Source organism: Vombatus ursinus, unplaced genomic scaffold, assembly GCF_900497805.2.
Source record: "Vombatus ursinus unplaced genomic scaffold, bare-nosed wombat genome assembly UNPS02014781.1, whole genome shotgun sequence".
In the NCBI taxonomy this organism is placed as follows: domain Eukaryota; kingdom Metazoa; phylum Chordata; class Mammalia; order Diprotodontia; family Vombatidae; genus Vombatus; species Vombatus ursinus.
Window position 1 is genome coordinate 24,386,515 of NW_020954559.1, and position 11,827 is coordinate 24,398,341.

General features: G+C 36.0%; 1 protein-coding gene across 3 annotated transcripts in view; it reads right to left on the bottom strand.

Annotated features, from left to right (window-relative positions):
• The window catches only part of LOC114046224 (interleukin-1 receptor-like 1), a 57,187-nt gene that overhangs the window by 43,950 nt on the left and 1,410 nt on the right, over positions 1–11,827 (bottom strand). Inside the window, exon 2 of one of the 3 annotated variants that reach the window (XM_027866463.1) lies at positions 11,686–11,733. The exons of 1 other annotated variant lie outside the window; for it this stretch is intronic. The gene's annotated coding sequence lies outside the window, so the exon portion shown is untranslated. Of the gene's footprint in view, positions 1–11,685; positions 11,784–11,827 lie in introns of those variants that run through there. One more of the 3 variants, XM_027866465.1, reaches the window with a different exon arrangement.

Genomic DNA, 11,827 nt, shown 5'->3' on the forward strand with positions numbered 1-11,827 from the left:
CTAAGTCCACCCCCACCCCACTCCCAGGGGAAAAAAAAAAAACTTCTTTTTAAAAAGTACTTCAATACCTTTGCAAAGGAGAGATTAATCTTGAAACATTTTCTTGAATGTGAACCATAGAAGGAATGTGATAGAGATACACAGCAGATGCAGAGTTGAAACTATTTAAGCTCCTCAGATCATTTTCAATTGTCATCTTTGGATCTCATCTGATCCTCTGAATTTAGATGACAGAGAGATGGAAGAGAGAACAAAATCATTTTCCTTGGAAAGGTTAAGGACTAATGGAATGAAGGCCATGAAGACTTGAAAGAACACCTTGCTGTTCCTCCCACAAGGTGCTCCATCCCCTGATTCCTTTTATTTTCACTGGCTGTCCCCAATGCCTGGAATGCTCCTCTTCCTCACTTTAGCCTCTTTGGCTGTCCTGGCTTCCTTCAAGTCTCAGCTAAAGCTGCACCTTCTGCAAGAAACCTTTGTCATTCCTCCTTATAGCCTTCCCTTTGAGACGATTCCGAATTTACCCTGTACAGTATATATCCTACTTGTATAAAGATGGTAGTATGTTGTCTCCCCCATTATACTGGGAGTTCTTTGAGAGCCAAGACTCTTTTGCCTTTAATCTTTGTTTCCCCAGCATTTAGCACAATGCCTGCCATATAGAAGGTGTTTAATAAATGTTTGCTTATTGATTGATCCTAAACAGTCCACATCAAACCTGGGAAAAGTTACAAGAGATTCCATAACCAGGGTTTTCACTTTATAAGACCTCACTTTTGTACTTGGAATTAGGAAGAAATCTTTCTCTTTCTGGTCCTACCAGGTTGGGGAGATATAGGGGAATGGGGTGAAGGAGGTATTTAATCTCCTTACACCATTTTTATTGTCGCCTTTGGATCCTCAGTGCCTAGCCTAGTGTACAAGGGTACATAGTATGGGTTTAATAAATGTTTTTTTTCTTTTAATTGAATATGGGGTCTTGCAGGCTCTTACATTCACCATTCCTTAAGGCCTATACCCTTTCTTTCAAGCCCATAGGTACCAATTTCAAATTAAGGCCTTTGAGAAAAAAATTTGTATGTTTCCCCTTCCCTCAACCACTCATCACTCTTTCCTCATGACTAATTCTCTCAAAATACACTTGTACTACCACTACAATCCTTTTGATGTAGGGAGGCCAGAAATCAAAGGATCATAGACTCACAGAATCCCATAGTTGGAAGATAACTTAGAAAATAAGTCTTTTTTTTTTTTTTAAGACTGAATCTGCCCATTTCATCCAAGTTGGAGGATGACTACTCATGGGGCTAATCTCACTACTAATTAGCATGAGATCTTTGATCTGCTTCATTTCTTATCTTGGCTAGTTTTGGGAGGATACCTACCAAGACATACTCAGAACTTATATGAACACAACTACAAAACACTTATAGAAATGAAATCTTTAATTGGACAGATATTAACCATTCATGATTGGACTATGCTACCATAATAAAGCTGTCAATACTTTCAAATTGACTTATGGTTTAGGACCATATCAATCATATTACTTAAAGGTTACTTTGTAAAACTGAGAAAAAGTAGCAAAACTTATTAGGAGAACTACAAGGTCAAAAATCTCAAGTAAATAATTTTAAAAATAGGAATAAAAATAGGAATAAATAGTACCAGATCCCAAACTATAATATAAAGCAATGCTTATCAAAACTATCTGGCAGAAAGAAATTTTACAACCAGTGTCTGTGAAAACATAAAGATATGTTTACAGCCATATCTAAAATATATAGAAAACTGAATCAAATTTATAAGAATACAAGTCATTCCCCAATTGATAAATGGTCCAAGGATATAAATAGGCAGTTTTCAGATGGAGAAATTAAAGCTATCTATAATCATATGAAAAAATGCTCTAAGTCACTATTGATTAGAGAAATGCATATCAAAACAACTCTTATCAGATTGGCTAACATGACAAAGCAGGAAAATGATAAATGTTGGAGAAGACGTGGAAAAGTTGGAACACTGATGTATTGTTGGTGGAGTTATGAACTGATCCAACCATTCTGGAGAGCAATTTGGAACTATGCCCAAAAGGCTATAAAAATGTGCATACCCCTTTGACCCAGCAATACCACTTCTAGGGCTGTATCCCAAAGAGATCATAAAAAATGGGAAAAAGACCCATATGTACAAAAATATTTATAGCAGCTCTTTTTGTGATGGCAAAGAATTGGAAACTGAGGGATGCCCATCATTTGGGGAATGACTGAACAAGTTGTGGTATGTGAATGTAATGGAATACTGTTGTGTTATAAGAAATGATGAGTGGGCAGACTTCAGAAAAACCTGGAAAGACATATAAGAACTGATGCTGAGTGAAATGAGCAAAACCAAGAGAACATTATGCACAGTAACAGCTACGTTGTGTGATGACTGACTTTGATAGACTTGGCTATTCTCAGCAGTGCAAGGATCTAAGACAACTCCAAAAGTCTCATGATGGAAAATGCTATCCACCTCCAGAGAAAGAACTATGGAGTCTGAATACAGTTTGAGCAAACTATTTGCTCTCTCTCTTTCTCTCTTTTGTGTGTTTGTGAGTGTATGTTTTGTTTCTTATTTCTTGTGGTCCCTACTATTCATTCTAATTCTTCTTTACAACATAACTAATTTGAAAATATGTTTAATACAAAAATTCTCTAAATCACTAACGTGAGAACTTCAAATTAAAACAACTCCAAGCTTCAATTTCAAACTAATAATCTTGACAAATATGTAGAAAAGAAGAAAATTACAATTATTAGAGGGCCTATGGAAGGACAGACTCTCTAATGCATTGTTGGTGGAGCTATGAATTGGTCCAAAAAATCTGGAAAGACATTTTTCAACTATGCCTAAAGAATAACTACACTGTGCATACCCTTTGACCCTAGTGCTAGAAATTTTCCCACCCACCCCACCCCCAAAAGGTGAAAGAAACATGGTAAAAAAACATCCATAAAAAATAGGTATAATTATGCAGAAGTAGAAACAACATGGGTAGGATGGAATGCTATTGCCCTATAAAAAGTGACAAATATGGCAGCTTCAGAGAAATTTGGGAAGACTCATATGAATTGAAGCAGTGTAAATTGGCAGCTAGGTGGTACAATAGATAAGGCACTAGACCTGGAGTCAGAAAGATCTGAGTTTAGAGATCCAGACTCAGACATTTACCAGCTGTGTGTCCCTGGGCAAGTCACTTAATCCCTATTTGTCCCAATTCCTCACCTGTAAAAGAGAGACACACTGGACAAGGAAATGGCAAACCACCCCAGCATTCTTTGCCAAGAGTCCATAGGGTCATATACAGTTGGACATGGCTAAACAACGACTACAAAATTGATTAGAATTGAGAAAATAACTTACACAATGACCATAGTAGTATAATAAAGGAAATTAGCTTTTAAAGATATCAGAATTCTAATCAATGCAGCGACCAATCAAAATATTGATGATGAACATGCCTGTCTCCTGTTGACAGAGAGGTGATGGACTAGAAATGCAGAATAAGTCATATTTTCCAGCTTGTTAGGTATTGATTTGTTTTGCCTGACTATGATCATATGTACAATCTAGAGAGGACTTCTATTTTCAATGGACAGTGGAGCAATGAAGAGAGATGCACCACAAAAGAAGAAAAGAATGGCAGTGAATCTTAAAAAAAAAAAAGTAGAAGGTAGTTCAATAAGGAACACAAAGCAGCACAGTCATCATTACCATGTTAAATTTAATATATACTTTAAAAAAACAGCTACGTCTATATAAAAGAAGTCCGCAATTTCATATATAGTCTTTTGTTCTCTGCATATTGAAATGTTCATGTTTGTTATGTTTGCTAAGTTTATAATAAAAAAATTAAGTCAAATTATGTGGACTTTATGTATTTTCCTTCTCTAAATTTATGATCCTATGAATTTCTGATGAAGTTTATTCTCTTTTTAGATAACTCTAAAGTTAGGTGGTTTTTTCCTTACGTCAAACCTATATTGAAATTTCCAGCCATTGTTTCTAATTTTGGCCTCTGAAACTATGAAGGAGAAGTCTATTCCTCTTCCTTGTAAGAGCTCTTTAAATACTTGAACATGGCTATCAGTATTTCCCTAAGTCTTCTCTTTTCCAGGCTAAACATGCCTGGTTTCTTAGACTAGGACACATATAAAATCCTTTTGAGACCCTTCAGCAACCTAGTTCCCATCAGCTGGAGTTACCTGATGGCTAATCTTCTTCTACTTAAAGTCTTCAGAGCATCACTAGAAAGAGTTATAAAATCAACTGATTTCACTCGCTGTAAATTCATAGTATGCACTCTCTGCTGACTTCTGGTTATTATGTGACCATTCTTTTCCACAGTTATATTGGATCCCTTTGTAATTCCCCACAGCAACAGTTTCAAACCTTTTCCTCACTTTTTAAACCCACAACCACACCACAACCCCCATACTTACAGCAAATGATTTAATCTTCCCTTTCATTGAGAGAATTGAGGTTATCCAACATAAGTTCCCTCAGCTCCCTTCCCTCATTTCTCAGAAGTTTTCTATGTCATTATCTATTCTCTCTTCTTTCTGTCTGGTCAAACATCTCTATATTTCACTAAGGCTAATCATTCTGACTGGACCCTTGATCCTGATCTCTTCTTTCTAACTTGAGCAGACATCTTTTATCTCTTATGCATTTCCAATTTAATTTCTCTACTGGCTTCTTCTCATATGCCTAGAAACATGATCAAAACCTCCAAGTCCTCCCTACCTACCTCCCACAAAACCCTTCTCTTGACTTTCTAACCAAAGCAATCTCCTTCCTCTTCACTACTAAACTTCTTGAAAAAATTATCTACTTTTGATGTCTTCACTTCCTCTCCACCCACTCTTTCATGAATTTTTTGCAGTCTGATTTCCACTATTGCTAATCTACTGAAACTGCTAATGTCACTGATGACATGTTAATCATTAAAAACAATACTTTTTTTCCAGTTGTCATCTTTGAGGTCTCAACTACATTTGATTCTGTTAACCATTCCCTTGTACTGAACAATCTTTTCTTCATTAATTACTCTAGTTTCTTTTTTATAAAAAAATTATTTTTCCCCAATCAAAACCCTACGCAAGGTACTAACTGTGTGACTCCGGGCAAGTCACTTAACCCCACTGCCTAGCCAAAAGAAAAAGAAATTTAAAAACATATGCAAAATAAATAGAAAACAATAAATGAAATGAACAAAATGAGAAGAAAATCCAAATCCTCAAGCCCTGGAATTGATACCAAAATACCACAGTTTAAAGTCCTGCTCTACTACCTAATATCTGTATGACTTCAGGCTTAGTCAATCAACCCCTTTGAATCTTAGTTTCCTCAACTATATTTCACTATTAAGTGGCACTACTGATCATTTTCTTAGTCCTATACAACAACATGAAACAGGCTCAACAATTGATAACTGGTCATACAATGTAGTATAAAATAGAGGCAGTTTTATAAGGAAGAAATTCAAACTATCAATAGCCATAATAAAAAATGCTCCAAAACATTAATAATTAGAAAAATGCAGTTAAAGCAACTCTGAGGTGAGCAACCTCACACTCATTAGATTGTCAAAATTGACTGAAAAAGAAGGAAAATGATAAATGGTGGAGGGACTGAGGAGAAACAGGTATCCTAATCCACAAGTACAAATAATATTTATAGCAGCTCTTTTTGTGGTGGCAAAGAATTGGAAATTGAGAGGATGCCCATCAATTGGGTAATGGCTGAACAAGTTGTGGTATATGAATGTGATGAAATACTATTGTGCTATAAGAAATGATGAGTAGGTGGACTCAGAAAAACCTGGAAAGATTTGCATGGACTGATGCTGAGTGAAGTGAGCAGCACCAGGAGAACATTGTGCACAGTAACAGCCACACTGTGTGATGACTAATATTCATAGACTTAGTCCTTGTCAGCAATGCAAGGATCTAAGATATTTAAACGTCTCATGATGGAAAATGCTATCCACATCCAAAGAAAGAACTATGGAATTTGAATGCAGATCGAAGCATACTATTTGCTATTTTTTTCTTCTATTTTATATTGTTTTCTCTTTCTTGTGGTTCCTCCTATTGGTTCTAATTCTTCCTTACAACATCTCTAATGTGAAAACATGTTTAATAGGAATGTATATGTATAGCCTATATCAGATTGTGTGCCATCTTAGGGAAGGAAGGGGAGAAAAATTTAAAACTCAAAAGCTTATGGAAGTGATTGTTGATAAGTCAAAATAAATTAATAAAAAATTAAAAAAAACAGGTACCTTAATTCATTGTTGATGGAGCTGTGAATTAATGTAGTATTGCTATTTTGGAAAGTAATTTGAAACTTCCTCAAAAAGTCACTAAATTGTGCATACTCTTTGACCCAGAAAAAAAAAACTTCAAGGTTAATAGCTTCAAATAAATCAAGGAAAGAAAAAAAGGATTAAGATGTATAAAAATATTTATAGCAAATCTTTTTATACAAAAAAAGAACTGGAAACTAAGGGAGTATCTATCAGTTGTGGAATGGATGAACAATTTATGGTATATGGATATAAGGGAATGCTACTGTGCCAGAAAAAATTATGAAAGGAGTGGTTTCAGCAAAACCTGAGAAGAAATAATACAGGGCAAAGTGAGCAAAACTAGGAGAACAATTTATACAATAACCACAGCATTTTACAAACAATTTTGAAAGTCTTAAGAACTCTGTTCAACACAATTACCAGACATTTCAAGGAGCCTGAGAAGAGGCATGCTACCTAACTGCTTACAATGAGTTAGGAATTTGAGGTACAGAATGAAAGATAATTTTTTTGAACATGGCCAAGAAGAATTTTTAAATGGGAGGGGGGAAGGAGATATGAGGGGGAAAACATCAGTTTTGTGATTAAAAAAGAAATTGAATTAAATAAAAAACAAAGAAAATTAAGAACCAGGCACAGACTAGTCTACATTCATTATATTGGTAATGCTCCACCTAACACCAGAGATTGCTCTAGGAAAATACTAAGCTATTTATGTCTCTCATCAAACTCTCTGCCTCTGTTCCCTAGCTCCACCCCTTCATAAGTGGTAGCCCTTATCTTATTTATCCATGTATTCTCTAATGAGCTATTTATGGTTCTTTCCTTCACTCACTGAGAAAAAATTCCAAATATTTTCTTTTGTGTTTCATTTTCATTCAGTCACACTGAACTAACTTAATAGAGAAGAGCACACAAACACAATTTGACATATAGAGTTTTCTGTTTTATTCATATCCAAAAAAGAAAAGAAACCAAATCAAGTACACTAAAACAACTACTAAACAGTTTGTACATCCTTAGCTTCTTCCAGACCCGTGAAGTTTCAATTGACTGTAGCCTTTTACTAGTTTATTTGTTGTTGAGGTTGCTGTTTGGTCATTCAGTTGTGTTTGACTCTTCATGACCCCATGGACCATAGCTTGCCAGGCCCAGGATCTATCCACTGCACCACCTACCTGTCCTATTTAACTAGTTCATGGGCATAGCCAAATCCAGGATTTCCAGGAGCACACTTTAAATACTTGCACTCCTACCCCACTCTCTATCTCTTGCTCACCCCCACAACTTGTACATATTCCCAACACTGTTTACTGTTCACTCCTGGCCTCCAATAAAGTCAATATCCAGATTGTAAGAGTTAGAGTCTGGGACATCTTAGTCTCTTCAAAAGCAACCATGGGTGATCTAAATTTGGAAGCTGATTCCTTCCTTTGCTGATCAGGTCTGAGAGCCAGATATCCACTTTTCCTAGGCCATCCCCCCGTCTTTTCCTGCCTCACAAACCCCAGGGCCTAGCATGGCTCTCAAAACTTCATCATAGAAATGGGGTTACAAGGCCAGAAACAGATTGTCCCCATGCAGATGCTATCTTGTCTTCACAACGCTGTCTCTCAGAGCTACTTCTCAAACTGGCACATAAGGATTGGTTTGCTTAGAGTGTAGCTGATATCTCAGATTCAAAAGTACACCCTAGGTCACATTATAGGGCACGAGCCCTCACCATGAATTCACCTTTAATAGTTAGCCAGGAGATAGAATTAATTCAAAGCAAACACATTTACTAAAATAAAACAATAGTGGCTATGACCTCCCCTCACAGACCACACTCTTCCAGAAATACACATATAATCTGTGGAAATAATGGGCAAAAACTTAGAGGGCAATACTTGTGAGGCACAGTTCTAGGGAAAAGAGGTGGTCAAGGCAATTTATGCTTCCATTACTGCAAGATTCTGAGATCTTCGAATTTCTGGCAATGTCCTCGCCCAGAATTCCTTTTAGCCTGGAATATGTGCAAGATAGGACACTGCTGCTAGGGCAGGCTTGTTCCTGAGACTCTACCTTCACCTTCAGGCTTACATGCAATCTTTGGCTTTTGCTCTGTTGTCTCATAAAAGGTAAGGCAGATGCCTGTCTCTATCTCCCTAAGGAGGTTGACTTTGAGGTCTGCCACACTTTAGGGAAGAGACAGGAAAGAAATTACCTGTCGAGCTCAGCCTTTTAGACTTAGCTTTTCCTTTGTTTCTCTCTTTCTCTCTCTCTCTCTCTGTGTCTTTTTCTTTCTTTCTTTTTCTCTCTTCCTTTCTTCCTTTCTTCCTTCCTTTTTCTTTCTTCCTTCCTTCCTTCCTTCCTTCCTTCCTTTCTTTTTTTCTTTCTTTCTTTCTTTCTTTCTTTCTTTTTCCCTGTCTTTCTTTCTTTCTTTTTCTTTCTGTCTTTCTTTCTTTCTTTTTCTTTCTGTCTTTCTTTCTTTCTTTTTCTTTCTGTCTTTCTTCCTTTCTTTCTTTCTCTCTTTCTTTTTCTCTCTTTCTTTCTTTTGATTAAGTAATATAATGCTACTCAGAAAAGGTAGGGATTGGAGCCCAGCAGAGAACCTCTAACCTAAGGGAAAATTCATGTGGATCCCACAATGGTATAAAAAGACTTCTCTAGCTAGGAGCTATGAATAATCCTTTTGCCACATGTGCTCTTTAACCATTAAAGACCACTTTTGTCTGAACTCTGTATGTACTATTGCTAGGGTGTGCCTCAGACTCTTAGGGAGAATATTTTGTATCAATTAGTGTTACCATGCCACCTTGGTAAACACTGCTAATGAAAATTCCTTATACTGGCTAACTAACTGGCATTTTCTCTGGCTGTCCTACATGCCTGGAACACTCTTTGTCCTCTGCTCCAACTACTGATTTCTCTGGCTTCCTTTAAGTCCCAACTAAAATTCCACCTTCTTCAACTCTTAATTCTAGTACCTCCACTCAGTTAATTATTTCCTACATGTCCTGTATATAGCTTGCTTTGTATATTTTATTTACATATTGTCTCACTGATTAAATTGTAAGCTCCTTGAGGGCAGGAATTCTTTCGTCTCTTTTTGTATCACTAGCACTTAACACAGTGCCTGGCATATAGAAGGTCCTTAATAAATGGTTTATGGATTATTGATTCATTGATATCAACTGGATAATCAACTACTGGTGGAGGCTCATAAGCTATGGTACTAGAGAAATCACAAACCCTCAGGATTACCCCAAGAATCATAAGCAGGAAAAGTAATCAAACGCTTTTTGGGAATACAACATGCCTGGGAGAAAAAGAGTGAGGAAAGTAATCCAGAGCACGAGCTTGACTGGAAAGATGGTGGTCTATAATTCCTACACTGACATCTCTCTCACAAATTGCTGGCACAGTTGTTCACTACCAATATGTTGCACTGCAATTTATCTAAAGGAAAATTATGACTAATTATCAATGACACTTAAAATTCACAAAGAATTTTACCTATGTTATCTCAACTGAACCTCGCAATTCTGTTAAGCAGGAAATACAGCTGTTATTATTATCCCCACGTTGCTGAGGCTCAGCAAAGTTTGTTGACTTGCCAAGGCTAATTATAAGTAAGTTCTAATGGCAGACTTTGATCTTAGGGCTTCCCAACTCCTAGCTAAATCCCCTTTTGGAGATGCCACTCTAGCAATGGAAATAAAGGTCATCATTTGTAAGATTACTGCTACCACTTCTCTCAATAGCAAATAAGGACTTAGTTATTTACAACCATCAGTTTCATGGTAGTACTTTATGGTGCCTCCACAAAGTGTCATTAAACAAAATAAATGCTAAATTATTCTATAAAATCCGCTAATAATATTGTCTGATGATAGCTTCAATCTTATGGGTACACCAAATACATATGTGTCCTACCTTTATTATATATATATATGTATCTTCCAGAAAGATAAGCATACAAACTAGACTAAATTATGGAAAGATTCTTTGCTTCACAAAAGAATTCTCCCTAGGGATCCTCCCTAGATATCCTAGATATCTATCTCTCTATCTATGACATATATGTATATACATATATATATATAAAACATGTATGTTATCAGTGATCAGAAATCCATATACATGGGAGCTAAATGATTTTCAGTTGAATAAATGAGGATGTTGGTATATATAGAAGATAAATTTATATTTATATAGATTTTATACAAATATGTGTATATATAATTTTATATATAATTTATTTATACATGCATAATTTTTTTTTTATTTTGACTAGAAGTTTCAGTGTTCCATACCTCTTCAGGTTCACTCATCTGGCTCATAGACCCCATATTACAGATCTAGTCTTTAAAGCACAGATAGCTTTTTAAAATACTTTTTTAATCGTTCATTAACTACTTGACCCTCAACTCTAGTAATCCTCCAGTGCTACATGCTGTCCTGTCAATGACAAAGGTATCTTGAAGGCTCTGATAGTATTCTGACAGTACCTACCTGGCTAGAAAGATTTCAAGAATAGGTCTGTTGATAGACTTTACATTTGTCATCTAATAACTATCCTAGCTAAATCTCTAGAGGTTCATCTCCAGATTGGCTACAATTCTCCATTAATAAGTTGTGGAGAGAACTTTAATCTGTCTCATTGGAGCAGTGAAGTAACTACTAGACAGCGACTGAATAGATATCAGAAAAACAAAGTTTTAGTGGCTGCTACCAAATGAAGAACAGTAAGAGATAATGATAAAGCATCTGTGAAAAAAAATTGAATTCAACTTGCAAAAAAAATTTCTAATATTTTAATAATAATTTTATTGTAGAAAGGCAGCTAGGTGCAGTGAATAGAACACTGCACTTGAAGCCAGGAAGCTAAAATTCTGAGCTAAAATTCTGCCTTTAACACTTGCTAGCTATATAATCCTGGACTTAGTCTCTGTCTGCCTCAGTTTCCTCATATGAAAAGTGGACCTAATCATAACACTTCACAAAATTAGTGTGAGGATCAAATGAGATTATACATGTAAAATGTTTTGCAAACCTTAATAGTTTGTAGAAATGCTGGCTGTCTTAAAGCAAAGTAACAAAATAACATGACATAAAGAAAAGTTTAAGAATAGACTGATCAAAGGATAACTTTTATGATCATGAGAGCATAGATTTGGAGTTAGAAGAGACTTTTAGAAGTTATCTAGTCCAGCTCCTTTTTTTGTTGAGAAGAAAAGCAATTGCTCGGTCAACAAGCATTTATTAAACATGCATTATGTGCCAGGTATCATGGTAGGTGCTAGAAATACAAAGACAAGGTTTAGAGAGGTGAAATGTCTTACCTTCATTCAGACAGCTAGTATGTGGTGGAATCCCAAGGCTTGAGAAACCTAAGAAAGCAATTTCGAAATATGCAGCCTGGGACAGGGCTTGTGATAACACAGATATGTCTGTTATTGTGCATTTGGGAGGACACAGAACAGA